The sequence below is a fragment of the Lathyrus oleraceus genome, chromosome 7 (assembly GCF_024323335.1).
Source record: "Lathyrus oleraceus cultivar Zhongwan6 chromosome 7, CAAS_Psat_ZW6_1.0, whole genome shotgun sequence".
In the NCBI taxonomy this organism is placed as follows: domain Eukaryota; kingdom Viridiplantae; phylum Streptophyta; class Magnoliopsida; order Fabales; family Fabaceae; genus Lathyrus; species Lathyrus oleraceus.
Window position 1 is genome coordinate 386,117,684 of NC_066585.1, and position 9,226 is coordinate 386,126,909.

Sequence of the window (9,226 nt, forward strand, 5' to 3'; positions counted from 1 at the left end):
AGAATGAAGCTGAAATACTCAAACAAACAAAAGGAAATTTTATTCTACAAAGAAATACGAACCCAAACTCAACTGGGGAAGAAAAAATTCAACACAAGAGTAAAAAAGATATATTATCTACTACCGATTACTGGGTAAGAATATAATACACTAGAAAAGAGGGACATCCGTTACCGGTTAGGGTAAACACGTCAAGGGTGACTCTCTGAGGAAAAAAGAGGAATATTCATTACCGGTTACTGGGTAAGAATAACCTAGTGGGGAAAAAGAAACAAATAGGATTTACAACTACCGGTTTACTAGGCAGAAGACCAAAGAGAGAGTATATATCACTTGTTAAAGTGAACATATCAAGGATAAACTCAAAGGGAAGAATATCTGTCACCATTTAAGGTGATCATATCAAGGATATACTGTCGAGGAAAATAGGATTTACAACTACCTTTTTACTGGTCAGAAGACCGAAGTGAGAATTATGTCACCGGTAAAGTGAACATATCAAGGACAGACTCAACAGGGGAGAAAAGGATTTATATCTACCATTTGGTTGGCAGAACACCGAACAAGTAGGATTTACAACTACCTTTTTACTGGGTAGAAGACCGCAAATAGGATTTACAACTACCTTTTTACTGGGTAGAAGACCACAAAGAGGAATAATATCCATCACCGATTAAGATGAACATATCAAGGATAGACTTGCTAGGGAAACGAAAAAATGAATCTGCTGGAGAAATCAAAGAAGTAAATTACCTTTTACCGGTTATTGGGCAAATCAAAGGTAAAGTACTCAACATCAAGAAGGATATTACCGGTTACTGGATAATAAACTCTTGGGGGACCAAAATATCTATCTAGGTAAGAACTACAAAAAAACAATCAAACAAGACTCAACCTAATGAGGACATAATTCAAGGGGAGCGGTTCCATCCAGATAATGAATTGGAGAGGAAACATAAATAACAATCATCCATGAGGAAATAACTCAGTGGGGAAGAAGAAAGGATAAAACTTTTTCTACTTAAGGGGCTGACACTCTATATTGAAAGAGGGCAGGCGCACCAAACTACGTGGATAAATGATATCACCAAAGCAGGGGATCAGAAAAATAGGTTAATAGCGTAAAATGCATAATGAAATATCTAATGTTATGTTTACGCATGAGTATGTATATATGATTGTGCTGACAAACGAGCACAAAGGATACAAACATGAAGGTCTGATCATCACAACTAGATACTCGGCTAATCTCAACAAGATGGAAACACCAACTAGAGAACCTGATAGGGATGATCATAAATCAACGAGGATACAAATCCTAACTTCAAATATATTCAATCCCGGGGATGGCATACAACCAAGGACTCAAGGAAGTCTGGGGATATCACAATCCAAAATCTCAACTCTGGTTAGGGAAAGGCTGGAGAACATGCGTCCGACCAAAAATGCTGAAGAACTCAGTGCTCAAACGACATGAAGAATATATATATCAGTAGCAGTCAAAGGGATGAAACAAATCCAGCTCAAAACTCAACTCTCAAGAGAAAAGGAGACACTGCTAAGGGATAAGCTCAGTTTGACAAAGATCTTGCTTAGAACTCAAACTCTCTAAGAGAGGAGAAAATACAACTTGGCAACTTTGCAGGGAAGAAAGCATTGCTAAGAATATCATCCAAAATGCTAAGGATAAGAGCGATCTGCTGAGAATCCACATCTCAAGCTGAGGGATATATATATATATATATATATATATATATATATATATATATATATATATATATATATATATATACTTCAAATCAACAAGTCAACACTATGGGGAATTTTAAGTCAACACCATATCAAATGAGATAAAACCCTACAGGCGACAACTACATCAAATACTGCTCAGAATCAAACACTGTCTGAAATGAGGAGATCTTCTATCAGAAGATGGAGCTCTGTTGGGGGTCCATCAATTAAATATGAACTTTGTGGGGACTTTACTGGGGAAATCAATCTGTCAGGATAAATCAAAGGACACACGAGAGTGCAAATTAGCAACCAATTCCTCAAAGGAAAAAATAGTAGTCATCCAACTTCTTCTTGGAGATTGAGAAATAAACTAATTCCAAGGTACCAAATATATCAGTCGGATCTGCAGACTCATGCAGGGGACAACTACGACGGCTATGCAACAACCAAATAAAGGTGTGTTGGGGGTATGAAAAAAACCAAATAAAGGTTTCACAAAGACCTAGGGTTCATTCACCAATATACAAACTGAGGATGCAAAAACATGAAGCATCAGTTGAGGAAGGATGAATTTCAAAGGGAACAACACATCAGCTCTACCAGGGGTGATAAATTGCTTGGGGAGCAACTCGTCAACTATGCTAGGGATGAACGACGAACTGTTGGGGAGGTAAGATCACCAACAAACTGCTTGGGGAAGACAACAATGCTTCACACATCAAGACTTATCGTTCTTAGATCGTTGTTGACATTCCTGTTCTTAAACGTAAATGCCCTATTATTTTAGAAAAATGATTATTTATTGATTTATTTATTTCCAAATTATCATCATTAAAAATTCAATTTTATTTAAACAGAAACAAATAAGAATAACAAATAATTTGAGAAAAACTCAACGTTATTTAATAGAATGGCAGTGCGCAAATGGCGGGACTTCGTGGATTTGTACAAAGTTTGAAAATGGTAAATTACATGAAAAAGGGTTACGTTGAACACAATGATCACTACTCTCCCTACCAACTTTGAAATCCACTATGCTCTTGTCTTCGATTGAGAATGATGAATCAAAACCAAATGACTGTTCAAAACTGCTTCAAAGATCAGGACTAGCTGGATGCAGTTACTTGCCATAATCCCTAATTTTTTCCTAGATTTCCCCTAGGCGGGGTACTCAATCTACCGGGATAAATTTTTCTGTTTTATGTCTCTAACTTTTGCCTGGATCACCCTTTTGGGTTTTCAATCCACTGAGACACTCATTTTTGCCTAAGCAACCCTTTCAGGTTTTCAACTTAACGAGTTGTTCTTTTCCTTTTTTAGGCGAAGTATTTCTTGACTGCATTGGAATTCACAGGACGAGTGAACTCTTCACCATCCATGGTTGTAAGAATCAATGCACCGCCTGAGAAGGCTCTCTTAACAACATATGGTCCTTCATAATTAGGAGTCAATTTGCCCCTAGAATCAGATTTGAAATATAAGATCTTCTTGAGCATGAGGTCACCTTCTCTGAACACACGAGGCTTGACCTTCTTATCAAAAGCTTTCTTCATTCTTTGCTGATATAACTGACCATGACACATGGCAGTCAATCTCTTCTCTTCATTCAAATTAAATTGATCAAACCTGGTCTGACACTATTCAGCTTCTGTCAACTCAACTTCCATCAAGATACGCATTGGCAGGATCTCAACCTCTACGGGGAGCATACCTTCCATGCCATAAACAAGAGAGAAAGGGGTTGCCCCTGTTGAAGTGCGGACGGATGTACGGTACCCATGCAAAGCAAATGGGAGCATCTCATACCAATCTTGGTACGTCACAACCATTTTCTGGATAACCTTCTTGATGTTCTTGTTTGCAACTTCAACAGCCCCATTCATCTTTGGTCTGCAAGGAGAAGAATTATGATGTGCAATCTTGAAGTCCTTGCAAAGAACTTCCACCATATTATTATTCAAGTTTGATCCATTATCAGTAATGATCTTACTTGGCACACCATAACGACATATAATTTTATTCTTGATAAACCTTACAACAACTTACTTGGTCACATTTGCATACGATGCTACTTCAACCCATTTTGTGAAGTAATCAATAGCCACTAAAATGAAACGATGTTCGTTCGAAGCTTTGGGCTCAATCATGCCAATCATATCAATTCCCCACATGGAGAAGGGCCATGGAGATGAAATGACATTCAAAAATGTCGATGGAACATGAATTTTATCAGCGTAAATTTGACACTTATGGCATTTCTTCACAAACTTGCAATAGTCAGGTTCCATTGTCAGCAGATAGTAACCTGCTCTCAACATATTTTTTGCCATAGCATGTCCATTGGAATGAGTACTAAAGGAACCTTCATGAACTTCTATCATCAGTAAGTCTGCTTCGTGTCTATCCATGCATCTAAGCAGAACCATATCAAAGTGTATCTTGTAAAACACATCACCATTCAGGTAGAAGTTGTCTGCTAATCTTCTCAAAGTCTTCTTATCTTTCAAAGATGCCTCATACGGGTAAATATGACTTTGGAGGAAACATTCAATATCATAGTATCATGGCTTATCATCTTTGATCTCTTCAATAGCAAACACATGAGCTGGCCTATCAAGATGCATCATAGTTAGATTAGGAACTTCATTCCAAATTTTCACCATAATCATGAAAGCCAATGTTGCAAGAGTATTTGCTATCTGGTTTTCATCTCGAGGGATATGATGAAACTCAACCTTTGTAAAGAAAGTTGATATTCTCCTTGCATAATCTCTATATGGTATCAAACCGGGTTGATTCGTCTCCCATTCACCTTTGATTTGATGCACAACCAAAGCTAAATCTCCATAGACGTCAAGATCTGTAATTCTGAGATCAATGGCTTCTTCAAGCCCCATAATGCAAGCTTCATACTCAGCCATATTGTTTGTACATTTAAAGGTAAATCTAGCTGTAAACGAAAAATGAGTGCCTCTAGGAGTAATAATCACTGCCTCAATGTCATTACCATACGAATTACAGCTCCATCAAATACCATGCCCCAACGGGAACCATGTTCTGGCCCTTATTCAAGCAATGGTTCATCACAATCTTTCATCTTCAAATACAAAATCATTTTGTCAGGAAAATCATACTGCACTGACTGATAATCATCAATAGGTTGGTGAGCTAAATGGTCAACCAAGACACTGCCTTTAATAGCTTTCTGAGCTCGGTATTCAATATCATACTCAGATAACAACATATGCCAACAGGCAATCCTCCCAGTTAAAGCAGGCTTCTAAAAAATGTATTTGATTGGATCCATTTTAGATATCAACCAAGTAGTATGATTCAATATATACTGGCGCAGACGCTTAGCAACCCAAGCCAAAGCACAACATATCTTCTCAAGCATAGAATACCCAGACTCACAATCGATGAACTTCTTACTGAGGTAGTAAATTGCATATTCTTTTTTACCAGATTCATCTTGCTGACCAAGAACACATCCCATACTCTCGTCAAGCATAGTCAAGTACATGATCAAAGGCTTTCCTTCAACAAGAGGAGACAGAATCGGAGGCTCAAGCATATACTCTTTGATATTGTCAAAAGTTTTCTGGCAATCTTAGGTCCAATCACAAGACTGATTTTTCTGAAGGAGCTTGAATATAGATGCACATGTGGCATTCATTCAGAACAAGAACATGAATAATCCCTCGCATCCTTCTTTGTTGCTTAAGGCTCGTGGCGCACAACTTGCATCATAACTAACAATTGTTGAAGATGAATCTTTTTGTTGTGCTTGATGTGCAGGGTCGTCATGAGGTCTTGAGCTTGACATTGACTTGAGTGTGAAGTCTTGAATCTGAGTTTCTCTTGAGATCCAATGCAGTGCCAATGCAGAAGACTAATCCTATCAAGTGATCAAAAAGCTCATGATCACCTGACTGGACAGGGGAAGCAGACAAATGTGGAGTGATTAATTGATCAAAGATAACCTTGATCCATCAATCAATAAGTGCATGGATCAAGATATTAAGTACTTCTATATTGAGCATAAATTCTAATTCTAAAGAAATCAATGGAACTTGAATGAACTAAATCTACTCAAATCCTAATTAACATCTAAGTATTAACATGCACATTGATTTCTAAAAGTCTATTGAAAACTAATTCTAAAACTAACCTTAATTAAACTAACATATATGATTATCTATTATTTATTTATTTTTCAAGAAGTGGATTAATGTGACTAAAACCTAATTAAACTTAATTAATCTCTAAGCACTACCATTAATTTTTTAAAGTATTTTTATCAAAATAAAATGTATTAAAAAAAGTATTAACAATGTAGTAAAATGAAATTAAAAAGAAGGTATTAAATGGATAAAAAACTAAAAAGTACTAAAAGTAACAAAATAAATGAAGAAAAAAACGGGAAAAAAACTGGGGGTGCAGTGTTGTCTAAGGGCGTGTGCTAAGAAAAATGGCATAGGGTTCAATATTAGGAGGCCCATGGTCAATGGTTGAGTTCATACCGGAGGGGGTGTGTGGTAAGAAGATAGGGGGAAGTGGCAATGTGTGTGGGCCAAGAGGCCTTGGGCCCAAAACACACCAAGCCAAAGAAAGGAGGGAAAGATCATGACTTCATTTATACTTCACACCTCAAATATGCCTCGCCACCAGGGACCAGGACCTCGCCGTGTTGGAAATCGCCTTCAATGTCGGTGGAGGTCTAAACACCCTCAAACCTAAATCATTTGACTTGTTTTTTCTCCTCTCTCTCATCCTCAAACTAGTTTTCTTTAATTCCTTATTGTTATTCCAAACCGAACAGAAAATTGTATGAACCCTAATGTCCTAAGTTCAAATTAAACGCTAATAAAGCCTAATCTAGATTCAAAACCTTATGGTTATGGTTCCTTAGCATCAATACTATGAGTTGGTAACAAAGTTCAAAGGGAGTAAAGAGGAGTTGAAGGAGATCCTTTCCTTCAGAGAGGTTGCTTGCTTTGGAAAATATTGAGAAGCTCGAAGATGAGAATGCAGAGAAATCCAGAGGTAAGCTTCGATCTCCTTTCTCCCGCTTGTTACTTCTTCTTCTTCTTCTTCTACTACCATAATAGTCTATAGGAGTGTATTGTGTTGCTCTGTGTGGTTGTTGTTGACTTTGTATGAGAGTGAGAGAGTAGAGAGGAAAATGATGAGAGATTGAGAGTGATTGTAGAGTGAAAATAGAGAGATTGAGAGGTGAAACTTTTATGGAATGTGATTCTCAGATTCTGATTGTTGATGTTGATGAATGAAGGGGGGCAAGGGGATTTATAGGGATTGAATCCCTAACTGCTTGGGGCAATGCCTGGGCAGGGGTGGTCATTGGAGTTAGGGAAGGGTTAGGTTCTAAGTGAAATTAAGATGAAAGTTGGTTAGCAGTCATTGACACTGTTAAATTTGTTAGTTGTAGTTAGTGTTAAATCAATTAGTGAATCAGTTAACTTTCTGTTAATTGTTAGTATCAGTTATGTGTTAGTTAGCTTGATTATGTAGGTGAGTGTAAGTTCAAGAAGGGGAAAGTTAGTTAGTGATTAAAAAACCGTTAGTTTGTGTTAGTCTGATTTGGTGAATCAGTTAGAAGTATCGATGTTATAATGAATTAAAGAATGTTAGTTAAGAGTGGAGTTAGGAATTAATAGAAGTTAGAATGTTTTATAGTGAGAATGGAAAGAAATTGAATGGTTATTAGTGCTTGTGTGTTAAAATTTTAATGTTAGTGACTAAGTTAGGCTAGTTGACAGTTAAAGATTGAATGAGTTTAGTGTAGTTAGATGAAATGAAGCTGACAGTTAGTGACTGTTAGATTTAGGCAATTAAAGTTAGTGTAGTTAGATGAAATGAAGCTGACAATTAGTGACTGTTAGATTGAGGCATTTAAAGCTAGTGTAGTTAGATGAAATGGATGTGGAAAACAACTAGGTTGAAATGGAATCAGTGATGTCAAGTTAGTGAAGAATTAGACTTATGTTAGAAATAGGGACTGTTATAGGTGGATTAGATTTGATGTTAGTATGTAGGTTATGCTAAGATTTGTTAGGGTGGATCAGAAGTTATGTTTGTAGGCTATATGTGTTAACTATGTTGAATTTTTAGCTTGAATGCCAATTACTGGTTGAATCATGTTGATACTTATGTGCAGACCTAATGTTCTGTTAGTTGTAGCTAGAGTAATTATTATTCCAAAACTCAATGAATGCTAAGACTTGAACTGGCTATGAGTTGAAGTAGAGCTATGAAAACTAGTTAGTTAGCTCATGAATAATTAGTAAGCTATTAAGAGAAACTGAACTATAATTAACTGTTGGATGATCGTTAGAAACTAACATGGAGTTGTTTGTAATTGATGTTGGTTTGGAATGGTGGTATGTTGGTTTTGTTAAACCTCGGCTACTAGAAGTCATCATTGTGAAGTAGGATAGTCAGTAAAATATTGAATGTTAGCTAGTGTTAGAATGAACTTATAATGAGGTTAATTGAATCAGTTAGTTAATTATGTTTGAATTGTTTTATCAGGTTACTGTAGAATGGAGGAATGGAATTGTTTCTAACTATTTGAATGAATTTCCTATGTTGTGATAAATTTTGGTTACTAGCTTTGGAATGGGAAATATTATGTTATGTGTTTGCATGGTTATGTGAAGTGTGGATTTGGATTGGATGTTAGTGAATTGGAATTTGGAATTGTTTGAAACTTGTGAAGTTAAGCATGATGGTAAATGGAACTAAATGTTAGTTGATCTAGAATGCTAATTGATCATGTTAATGCTTATGTGCATGTGTGGATATGGTTTGGTGTATGGCTTATGAATTCATGACCTTGAATGGTTGGTTCTTTCTTGTATGTGTGCATAATGCTAATTCAGTTTCACTTGTTGCAAGGTGGATTTCTAGGCTTGGGCTAAAGCAAGGATCGTGAAGAATTTGGCAAAGGTCATCAAATGGCAAAGCATGGAACAAGGCATGGCATGGATTGGTCATGAAGACATGAATATATGAAACATCGGAAATCATGAAGCACTTGAACAAACATGGGGTGGCTTATGAATGAAGAAGAAGTAGGATAGGAATTAGGGTTAGGATTTAGTTAGTTGGCTTTGGTCAATTGTTTGACCAAAATTAAATAGTTGACCAAAGTCAACTTTGGGTCAAAATGTGTATTTTTGTATAAAATTGGGATTCTTGACTCCCTTATGATGAAATTTTGGTGATTTGTAATGAAATTGGCTCTTAAGTGGTATATGTGTGGCTTGGTTCTTAAGAGAAAATGAATTTCCCTCCAAAATTGAATTTGAAAATGAATATTTGAATTTGTATTGACTTCTTGAATGAATCTTGACCCTTTCCTGGAATGCCATGTCATGAATCAAACAATAATCAATAGTAATCACTAAGTAAGACTTTATATGAACATGATCACCAAAAGTCAAACTTAACAATGACCTTCAAAATGAAC

General features: G+C 36.4%; 1 long non-coding RNA gene across 1 annotated transcript; it reads left to right on the forward strand.

The window, feature by feature from the left end:
- Window positions 1-6,372: 6,372 nt before the first annotated feature.
- On the forward strand, window positions 6,373-9,010 carry LOC127105981 (uncharacterized). Its single transcript, XR_007795200.1, has 2 exons — window positions 6,373-6,780; window positions 8,653-9,010. It is a non-coding gene; the product is annotated as an uncharacterized LOC127105981 (long non-coding RNA).
- Window positions 9,011-9,226: the final 216 nt, after the last annotated feature.